We start from the raw sequence: 11694 nt of genomic DNA, 5'->3' as shown, positions 1-11694 counted from the left end.
CCTGCGGCCGGCGGCGGCGACCGTGAGTGGGGTGCTGACCTCCCTCGCCCGGTGTGGGTGGGAGGACGGGCGGGTGGGTGGACGCCTGCATCCCAGCCCTGGTGACCCTTCTTTAAAATATCAACATTTGATCTCTCCGATTTTTAAAATTTTGAGACAGGGTCTCACCCGGACCGGGCTTGCATTTGTGACCCTCCTGCCTCAGCCTCCCAGAGTGCTGGGATGACAGGCGTGCGACACCACGTCCGGCTTAAAGCAATTCGCTTAAAAAGCAAATTAAGCAGCCGGGAGTGGTGGTGCACGCCAGACATCCCGGCACTCGGGAGGCTGAGGCAGGAGGATCACCCAGAGTTCCAGGACAGCTTGGGCTACACAGTGAGTTCAAGGCCAGCCTGGAGTACATAGACACCCTGTTAAAAAAAAAATTCCCGATGATCACCAGGTGCATGCTGTAGCAAGTACATGGTGGTAATCCCACAACTCAGAAGGCAGAGGCAGGAGGATCACCAGTTTGAGGCCAGCCTGGGCTTCACAGGGAGTTCCAGCTGGCCTCGGACGTAGCGAAACAGGGTCTCAAAGAACAAAATCGAACCAGGCAAAAAATTGATTGCCTCTAATTGTTCCTGAGACCACGGGGGCACTGGCTAGGTCCGCGGAGGACCAGCTGTGGGTGCCTCCAGGGAATGGAGCAGGAAGCAGTACTGCTCCCTGTGAGGGCCTTGGGGTACGCAGGGGCTGGATGAGACGGAGAGTGAATGACTCAGAGTGAACAGCAGGTGCTTACTAGTGCTTCCTGGAGCCGCGTGTGGTGGCGCACACCTGTAACCCCAGCACCGGGGAGGCTGAGGCGGGAGGATCCCCGAGAGTTCCAGGTCAGCCTGAACGACACAGTGAGACCTTGTCTCCAAACACAAAAACAAAACACTTAAAAAAAAAAAAAGTGCTTCCTGTTTTTAATTTGTCAGCACGACGGGCGTTTAGGGGGTGAGGGCCCGGCGTGAACGGTGCACACGGTGTGGTGGTGTCCTGCTGACTCCCTCTCTGTCCCCAGGTGAACATCTGAAACGTCTCCCCTGGCCGGCAGCCGGTGGGGACCCCGCACAGGTCGCTGACCAGCAGCCTCTGTCCCCAGAGGCCCCCAACCTCGCACGCCACTGCTGCCTCACTGGCTGCACCCGCACAGACCTGCTGAGCCTTTGTCCCCACTGACCGCGGCTGGAGGCCTCAGGGCATCGGGGAGGAGGCCGTGGAATCGAGGGCCTCCACTCACGGGACCTCAGGACCGCAGGGCCCTGAGCCCACCCTGCCCTCCTGCCGCATCTCCTCCCGCATCTCCCCAGTCCGGAATAAACATCCTTGAGCAGTGTCTGGTGTTTTCTACAGACAAAGGGACGAACCAAGGGCGGCCCCTGTGTGGGCTTGTTCTCTGGCCGCGAGTGGACCCGCAGCCGCTCCCAGGAGCCTGACGGCAACTCGAGGGCCATCAGGATTCAGAGCAGGGTGGCCTGGTGCGGGGGCGCGCACCTGCCGGCCCAGCACTCGGAGGCTGAGGTAGGAGGATCTCTGTGAGTCCCCGGGAACAGCGGCCACGACACAGATCTCGGAGAGATGGGCACATTCACCGACCCAACCCCAGCCATCGCTCGCGCTGTCCGCTCCCGTTACCCAGGCTGGGGATGGATGCTGTGAACTCTTGCGTCTGTGTGGCCCCCATCCCCACATCCAGGCTGTGACAGATGATCACGAGCTGGGTGACTTCCAATAGTAGGGATTTACTGTCACGGTTCTGGGGACACAGGTCGGAAGGCAAGGCGTAGGCTGGGCTGGATCCCTCTGGGGGCCACACAGGGCACACGGCGCCCAGCCCCTCTCTGGCTGCTGGTGGCAATGAGAATCATAGGTTCCCCAATGGCTCGTGGCTGCACCCTCCTGTCTCTGACTCTGTCCTCTCATAAGGCCAGCAGGTGCTGGGTGCAGGGTCCAGGTGAGCCTAGGACACCCGCATCTCCACCGCCCCTTGATTTCCATCTGCAGAGACCCCTCTTTCCCTGAGCCTGTGTCTGAGGTTCCAGGCTGCTGTTCTTAGGGGACCCCATTCACGCCAGCACAGCAGGAACAGGGGCACCGGAACTCTCCCAGGGAACTGGGGAGCCATGGAGGGTGTGCAAGCTAGGGCAGGCTGAGCTCAGCCCTTCTCACCCACAGCCTTGGTCCTCCCACCCCGATCCCTACCCTAGTCCCCAAGGAAGCTGCAAGGCTTCTGAAAGCTTAAAAAAAAAATCATCTTATTTACTTGACAGATTCCTTTGCTTACAAAATCAGCACCCTGTCCTTATCACAGGCCCTGTGACTTCCTGCCCTCTTCACCTCCTCTTTACCTCACTCTGGCCATGGGTACCACTGCCTCCAAGCGCTGCCGCTCACCTGGCCCCAGGGCCTTTGCACGTGTCGTGTCCTGTGCTGGGAGTGTCACTCAGTTGCACCCAGCACCATGTCCACCACCTCCTGCGGCCCCAGCTTCTCAGCCTTCCAGCTGACACCTGTCCCCACCTGCGTCTCATCCCCTGGGGCTAATGTTACTCAGAGTTCTTATCTGCTTGGGCGACACTGGACCAGACCCTCCCCCCATTTCCGACCCAGGCCTTTTCTCTAAGTTTCCCAGGCTGCACTTGAGCTTAGGAACCTCCTGCTTCAGTCCCCCTGAGTGCTGCGATCACAGACGCACACCACAGTGCCCAGCTCCAGGTTTATCTTCTGGCTGTAAAAAGACGGGAGGGCGGAGACAGGGAGGGTGTGCAGACACAGGGGGTGCACGGTAAATGCTCCAGGAGGCGTCTGAGGCCAGGAGCAAGGGGAGGAGAAAGTCGAGGGGCGGCTGTGTGGCAGGCAGTCGCAAGGGTCCCACAGCCCCAGCTCTGAGCCTGAAGCACTGTGGCCAGGGCATCCACGGCGTCGGGGTAGGGTGGGTTGGAGCGGGTGCGGTGCCGCACTGTCTGACGGGAAGCTGTGCAAGCCCCGCCCCATCCACGCTGGGCTCAGGGACGATCTTGCCCAGAAATCAGCTCGCGGAGGATGAACGGAGACCTGCCTTTGTTCAGACTTACAAGTGGACCTATTTTCGCTGCTTTGTTTTGAAGACGAGGTCTCACTATGCTGTTCAGGCGGGCCTCAAAAGCGCTATGTAGCCCAGGCTGGGCTCAGACTCCCAGTCCTCCTGCCTCAGCCTCCCGAGTGCTGGGACTCAGATCCCTGGCTAAAGGGCTTTTAGAAACAAAAAAGAGCCAGGCATGGGGGCGTAGACTTGCAATCCTAGCACACAGGAGGCTGAGGCAGAAGCATTGTTATGAGTTGGAGGCTAGCCTGGGCTACAGAGTGAAACGCCGTCCCAATAAAAGAAAAGAAACAAACAAACAAAAAAAAACAAAGTTAGAAATAAAAGATATATGTGTACGAGGGGGTGAAGGGAGGGTAGGGGAGCGGGGAAAAAAAAATGAGAACCAAGACCTGTCATGTAAAGGTACAAGATCCCAATGATGAATGGAACTGTGCTGTGTACTTAAAAAGCACCAATAAACTCAATGAGATAAAAAGCTGTATGTATATAAAAGCAAGTCAAATTATCACTATTTGTAGATGACACGATTCTGTACATAAGAGGCCCCCCAAAATCCAGTAGACTCCTAGAATTAATAACAAAACTCAGTGCTGCGGAAGGACACACAATCAACACCTGAAGAGTAACAGTGTCGCCCTACACCAATAACGAACTCACTGAGGAAGAAATGGGGGAAAAATGCCATTCACAATAGCACCGAGAAGAATGAAATCCCGAGGGATGAACCTAACCAAGGAAGTGAAAGACTTCAACTGGGGGCAGTACAGCACTCTTTGTTTTTTGTTCCGGTACCAGGGATTGAACTCGGGACCCTGCACTTGCCAGGCAGGTGGTGGCACCACTGAGCTAAATCCCCGGCCCAGAACTACAGTCTTCTGAAAGAGGGGATTGAGGGGGACAACAGAAATGGAAAGATTTCCGCCATCCCAGACAGGCAGGACCAGGACGGTGAAAAGGGAGGGCGCATTCCCAATGCTGACACGCAGGTCCAGCGCAGTCCCGACCAGAGTTCCTGCAGCGTTCCCCAAAGGACTACAGAAGACAGACCCTAAGATTCACATGGAGCCAGCACACGCGGGGACCATCACGGGAAGGGAAATAAGTCAGACACACAAGCTTAAACACTGCAGAGAACCCTGAAATACAAGTACATTAACGAGCAAAATACAAGGTAACAGGAAAGAGGGAGGCAGACCTTTCTCAAATGAGAAGGGAACCAACAGATGGCAGAAGGGAGGGGAAGGCGTGAAAAAAGAATTCAGATCCTCCTCATAACGCACAAGGGAATGTAAAGATCACGGGCTTCAAAGATGTAGTCGTAAAAAATACAAACTGAAAAAACTCCACATGGAAGCAGAAGAGACCCAGAGCAGCAGAGCAATCCTGGGTAACAAGAGTAAGTGGGAGGCGTTGCAGTTCCAGACCTCAAGCTACAGCGGGGATCGGTAAGCCACAGCGGTAAGACAGCACGGCGCCGGTACACGCACAGGGCTGCAGATGAGATGGAGGACCAGGAAAGAGGTGCATCTTCGACAAAGGGAGCAAAACACATACACAGGAGGAGAGGAAGCCCCTTTACTAAGTGGTAGCTAGAAAACTGGCTATCTGCACGCAGGAGACTGAGTCGAGACCTGTATATCTCACTGTGTATTAAACTAACAGCAACACGGATTAAAGATCTTAATGTTAAAAGTGGAAACGCTAACCCTGCCGGAAGATAAAAGAGGTAAAACTACTGAAGTCACAGGTGTAGGTGAGGACTTTCTGAATAGAACCTTGGTTGGGCAAGAAATAGTGCCAAGAATCAACAAACGGGATCACATCAAGTTAAAAAGCTCTCAGGGGCTGGGGATTTAGCTCAGTGGTGTAGCCACCATCTGCCTCACAAGCTCAAGGTCTGGGGCTTAATCCCCGGTGCAAGGAAAAAAAAAAAAGGCTTGTACACAGAAAAAGAAACAACCAATTGAGTGAACAGACAGCTTACAGAAAGAGAAAAAAATTTGCTGTCTTTCAGACAGAGGACTCGTATCTAGCATACATAAAGAGCTAGTTTCAGTTCATAGTTGGCTGGCTCCAAGCCAGGGTGGATTGGCAGAGGAGAAAGTTCATGGTCGTAGAAGGCAGCAAAGCAGCAAGCAGCAAGTGACCACACTAGCCCTCTTTCTGTCCCTCGCATTTCACTTAGAGTACCTGCCTTAGGGTGGACGGCACTGCCCAAGGGAGGGCCTTCCCATTATCCACACCCAGAACCCAATCAGTGGACCGACTCAGTAACCACACACCCTAGATCCAGGCACCTCTGCAAAGCCCCACCTATGACCACTTGAGGCCTCGGGGAGACAGCTACACACAGCCACAACAGGAACCCTTGTACATTGTTGGTATGAATGTAAAAAATTCCTCAAAATCCCAAAGATAGAAGTCCGATTTGACACAGCTCTTCTCCTAGGTGTCTTCCCCAAAGAGTTAGACATTGTGTTATGGTGACCTACGCATTCCCTTGCTTACAGCAGCACAACTCATAACAGCTACATCTTGGAAATGGCTTATATGTCCACCAACAGGTGAATGGACGGAGAAAATGTATTTATACACAGTGGAGTACTACTCTGTCATAAAGAAGGGTACATGTGAGTCATTTATAGGAAAAGAGATGCACCTGAAGACCATCACGTTCAGTGCAGTGACTCAGACATATAAGCTTACATATCTCAAGTGGATTCTGTTATATTAAAAAAAAAACAAAGTATAAATAAAGAGCAAAATGAAAGTTAAAAGGAAACAGGGAGATTGAGCTTTTTCAAATGGGAGGGGACCAAGAGAGGGAGGGAGGGGGAGACTAAAATAGAATTACCATGTGTGAGACAAAGCTGAAAACACATCCCAGGAAGGCAGTGTCGTCTTCCTGAAAAGACCTTCATCCTACGTGGCCCTGACCCTTGGCAGGAAACAAGGGGAGGGCGTGGCCCAGAATTTAAGGACTCGGAATGCAAAATGGTCCCTGCGAGTACGAGGGAGATGAACGCAAAACTCGGTGAGCTGAACAAAGCGTTTTAAAACGCGCACGGAACATTTCCCAAAGATGTGGAATCCACGAAATGGCATCAGACAGAAATACCAGACATAAAAAAGCCATAGCGACTTCATAGATTGTGGGAACAACGGGTGTGACCCCAGGGTTCTCGAAATCGCGGCGGGGGGGAACGGTGCGGTGCAGTGCATCACTCAGAGGAGCCTCAAAAAAGATGAGAGCACAAGAAAAACTCAGCCAACAGCAACAGACAACACTCGTAAGACCAACCTAGGCTAGCTGCAATTGGAAACCAGAAAGCAGCACGCATGGCATAATGAATTCGTTTACGGAAATCATAACAGAAAACTTCCCAGATAGAGAAAAGAGTTCAGTGCAGAAGTAATCAAGGCTTACAGGACACCAACCGTGGTGAAAAGTAAGCTCCCAAAGACATAGTATGATTAACGTGACAGGCGTCCCACAGAGAAACAATGTAAAATCAATCAGAGAAAAACAAACAAAAAAATCACACGTGAAAGTAAATCCATTAGAATTACAGAAGACTTCTCAAAACATACTGTAAAGGCCAGAACAGTGTGGGGTCAAGTGTTTCAAGCCTTAGGGGCAAACAGTTTCTAACCCAGGGTAACATATGTTGCAACATTTTCTACCAAAGTAGCTGGAGAAATGAGGACAGCCCACGAAGAAGAATAATTCAAGAGATTTATGAGCACCAAACCAGTGCTCCAGGGAGTACCCAAGAATATCCCAGACTGGGGTATCACAATCCCCAACTTGAAACTATACTACAAAGCTACTGTGATAAGAACAGCATGGTACTGGTAAAGAAACAAACCGGAGGGCCAGTGGAACAGATTAGAAGATGCAGAAACAACTCCAGACACACTCAGCCACCTCATCTTTGACAAAGGAGCCAAACACCCTCACCGGAAGAAAGATGGCCTCTCTAATAAATGGTGCTGGAAAAACTGGGTTTTGACTTGCCAAAGATTACAACTAGAGCTATGTCTCTCACCATGCACTGAACTAAAATCAAAATGGATTAAAGATCTAAATATTAAAACAGAAACACTAAACTGGCTGGAGGAGAGGTTAGGTAGAACTCTTGAAGACAGTGTAGGAAAAGGCTTTTCAAAAGAACCCTCAGTTGCACTGGAACTAGCACAAAGAATCAACAACTGGGGTATCATCTTATTAAAAAGCTTCTGCACAGCAGGAGAAACCACCAACAGAGTGAAGAGACAACCCACAGTGCGGGAAAAATTTTACCAGCTGTTCCTCAGACAAAGGTATACTCTGTAGAATATACAAAGAACTTAAAAATATCAGACCTCCCAAATTTAAAGACCCAATCCAAAAGTGGTCATCTGAAAGGAACAGACATTTCTCAGACAAAGAAGTAAAAGCAGCACGTAAATATATGAAAAAATGTTGAACATCACTGGTCATTCGAGAGATGCAGATGAAAACAGGACTGAGTTTCCACCTCACCCCACAAAGAAAGGCTGCTATCAAGAAATCAACGAATAACAAATGCTGGCAGGGTTGTGGGGAGAAAGGAACCCTTCTCCATTGTTGGTGCGAGTGCAGACTGGTGCAACCACTGTGGAAATCAATATGGAGATACCTCAAAGATCTGGGACTGGAGGTTCCATTTGACTCAGCCATCCCTCTGCTGGGTATCTTCCTAAAAGAATTAAAGGACTCATATCACAGTGATATATGTGCACCCATGTTTATAGCAGCAGCACAGTTTGTAATAGCTGAATCTTGGAAACAGCCCAAGTGCCCATCAACGGATGAATGGATAAAGACAATTTTTAAAATAAAATGGAGCACTACTCAACCATAAAGAATGATAAACTTGAGACATTTATAGATAAATGGATGAACCCTGAGACCATACTCTTAAATGAAATAAATAGGACACAGGTGTAAATGCTGTCCTTTCTGGCACGAGAAACACAGTGCAAATGAGGACCAGAGTGTATAATTGATTTGTGAAATAGGAAGAAAAGGTTCAGAGGGGAAGGGGAGCTGAGGGGTGGGTGGGAGAAAGGAAAAAAGGAATAGGAAGGGAATGAGAAAAGGAGGAAAAAACTGAAGCAAAGTGTTTCTAAATAGTGAGGGGTGGTTGTTGGGAAGGGAGGACAGGGGGATGGGGAAAAAAGAACCAAGATACCTCACATACAGGTACAAATTCCCAGCGATGAATGTGATCGTAATGTACACCTAAAATGTACCAATAAACTTAATGAGCGAAAAAAATTAAAAAAGAGAATATCCTGGACAGGAACAATGAAACCAACAAAGCCAAAAAGTTCAGATGGAACGAGTGCTTCAAGCAAGGGGAATAGATTAAAACAACAACAACAACAACAACAACAAAAAGACAGAACAGGAAGAGACAGAAAGAGAGCAACATTAGGAATTAGTGCCTTGCAGTAATGTCTGTCTGTTAATGGCTTCAACTGTCCAGTTAAAAGACACAGACTGGCAGACTGGATCATGAAACAGAATCCACCCATCTTCTGCATTCAAGAAACTCACCTGGTCAACAAAGTACATGCATAGGCTAAAAGTTAGAAGATGGAAAACCACATTTCAAGCACCAGGACCCCAAAGACAAGCAGGGACAGCGGTTTCATCTCAGATAAAGCCAACCTCGAGCTAAAAATAATCAGAAGAGACAAGGTCACTCCGTGTTAGTTAAGGGCACAATCCAACAAGAAAAGATAATGCTGGGAACATATATGTGACAAACAGCAGAGCACCTGTCCTCCTAAGACAAGCGCTGCTGGATATAAAAGGTCAATACGTACTAACACTCACAGTGGCTGTCATGGCTGTGTCTCATGTGCTCTTAGCTGGGGCTTTTCAGAGCTGGCTGGGTCTACAGCCTATGATGCTGGGATCGAGGATGTGCACTCACCAAATTAGTCCGCTGGTGGGTTTGGCACAGGGGTAAAATGACAGCCAGCTGGCTTGCTCACTCACTGCTGCTTGCTGCCTTCTGCCCTCCATGAGCTGTTTCTCCTCCACGTCTCCACCCTGCCTTGGAGTCGGCCAGCTATGGGCTGAAACCTCTGCCTACCACGGGCCGAATAAACCTTTCCTGCCTCCACTCTGGGTGTCAGGCATTCCGCCTCAGCAGAAAAGTAACCAAGTAACTGGATGATCTCAGTTTCTCACTTCCATAAAGCGACAGATCCAATGGAAGCAACGAGCAACAAACAAAATCAAGGAAGACATTTCAGAATCGAGCTACATTCCTGAAAATATGGACTCAGTAGACGTCTGTGGAGCTCTCTCTGCCCCAGGACAAGAGTCCTTTCTTCTCGGCAGCACCTGGAAATCAAGGAAGACGTCAGACAATGCCTGACAGCAAACGGTCACCCTCGGACAGCGCACCAGGACCTGTGGGGCACAACGCAAACAGTCCTGAGAAGGAAGTCCATTGCGATCAAGGCTTACACTGGCAACACAGGAGAAAAGATAAGAAAAACAAACAGAGCAAGCTCAGGAAAATTATCGAAGGAACTTCAAGATAGCTGCGAAACAACAACTGTGAGGGAGTGGACAGATTCCTAGACTCACACAAGCGACGGAACGAAGCCAAGGAGACAGCAAGCCAGTACCGAGCGATGAAATGGAGGCAGTCATAAAAAGCGTGGAAACCCAACGGAGCCAGGACCCGCTGGACCCCCTGCTGCCCTTAAGGAGGTTTTGTCACCAACCCGCCTCGAGCTCTTCAGCGGGACTGCAAGGGACAGAGCACCCAGATCCATTTCTGTTCCCCGAACCACAGATCCAGCTGAAAAAGAAGATCACTATACCATCTCCTCTATTTCCCCACCTGTATCTTTCTGTTTACCTCTCATTTTTAAAGTCGCTTCTTGTCCTTTTCCTCAATATACCATAAGAACAAGAAGAATCGATTTTTTTCCCCTCCAGAAAACGTTGAGCGAGAACTCTAATGTCCCTTCGGTAAAAATCACTCAGCCACTACATTTTAACGGGCGCTGTCTTTGTATGGTCTTGGGCTTTCTGTTATGAAACAAAATAAGTGCAGAAAGATATGATGTTCTTTTTGTATTTAACAGCAGCTATCAAGTTCAGAAAAGTCCAACGATCCACTATTTGAGGCACAGTTATGATTACCACATATTAACTTTGTTTTTGTTTTAGTTTTGTTTTTTTCCTCCCCTCCATGAACAAAAACCGATGCACCAGCAAGCTGGAGGGAGTGCACGTCAGGCTGGACTGGGGGCCGGGGTGAGGGCTGAGAGAATGAGCCTTTGTTAGTTACCCTTTCTTTGTTTTCTTATGATCCAGTCTTGACTATTATTTCCTCCTTTGTGCCTTATCTGTGGGTGAAATAATCTTTGGGAAAACGGAAGGGTGGCTTGAACTTTCAGTTATCTCTGTCCAGAGTCCACGGTCAACAGACCGATGAAAAGTACCCTTTTCCCTAAAGGGCATGTCAGCAGAGCCAATATTTACAGCCTGGCTGTTCTCTGCATGTTTTTGTTTTTCTTTCTTTTCTTTTTTTTTTTTTTGTTTTGTTTTTTGAGAAAGGGTCTCACTATGTAGTTGAGACTGACCTGTAACTCACTATGTAGCCCAGGCTGGTCTTGAACTCACAGCGATCCTCCTGCCTCAGCCTCCCGAGTGCTGGGATTACAGGTGTGTGCCACCACACCTGGCTTCTGTGTGCTTTTCTTAAGAAAACACTCTTGTATTCATCCCAGCCATATCTATTGAGGGTGAGCTGGGGTTTGTCTAGTAAGGCTTTGCAATAATATTTGATTCATTGCACTGTGTGGGCTGTTCATCTTTCTTTCTTTTCCTTCTTTGCCGTCTTGCTTGTATTGTGCTTTTAGAACCTTGTCTCTAACATGAAGGACATCTTTGAATTTTCCTTGGTATAAGGCAGTAGTCTCTGGGACAAAATGTGCATAGGAGCCAACAGATCTTGTCCAAAGGAAGGAGAGCGAGCCTCTCGCCATGATCTCCCCCATCTTCTTTGTTAGCTGCAGCGAGAGAAGGCGTGGGGAGGACGAGTGTCTTCTCTGCCCTCCTGCCGTCTCGGAGGACTGGGTTACTCAGGAAGACAAAAGCACAGAGTGGCCTGAGTAGGTGCGAAATATTTCAGGGCTGCCTCGTTATCACCACTGCCAATCAGCAGACGGTTCCTCTATTTGGGTCCAGAGGGCACTGGTTCACCTCAGTGTAGCTTCTTTCTGCATCTTTCAGGCCTCTTTTGGACTCAGCATCTGCAATCAGACCCCAAACGCATGGGAACACACGGTGCCACCCTGCTCAGGGTGGAGCGTCAGCGAGCTTGCTTGTGTCCGGAGAGTTTTTCTTCTATCTCGGAATGGAAATCACAAGAGGGAAAAGTCATCTTCAGCCAAGGTCCTCAAAATGAAGAAGAATTTGTAGAGGTCTCAGTCCACAGTCAGCTGGCTCCAGGGCAGGGCAGCATGGCGGAGGGGCAACATTGCTCCTGGCCTGGCAATGAGAAGCAGAGGTGGGAGAGAGG

The sequence above is a fragment of the Fukomys damarensis genome, unplaced genomic scaffold (genome assembly GCF_012274545.1).
Source record: "Fukomys damarensis isolate Sample0158 unplaced genomic scaffold, DMR_v1.0_HiC HiC_scaffold_37, whole genome shotgun sequence".
NCBI classification, from domain to species: Eukaryota; Metazoa; Chordata; class Mammalia; order Rodentia; family Bathyergidae; genus Fukomys; species Fukomys damarensis.
This window is presented reverse-complemented; position numbering follows the sequence as displayed.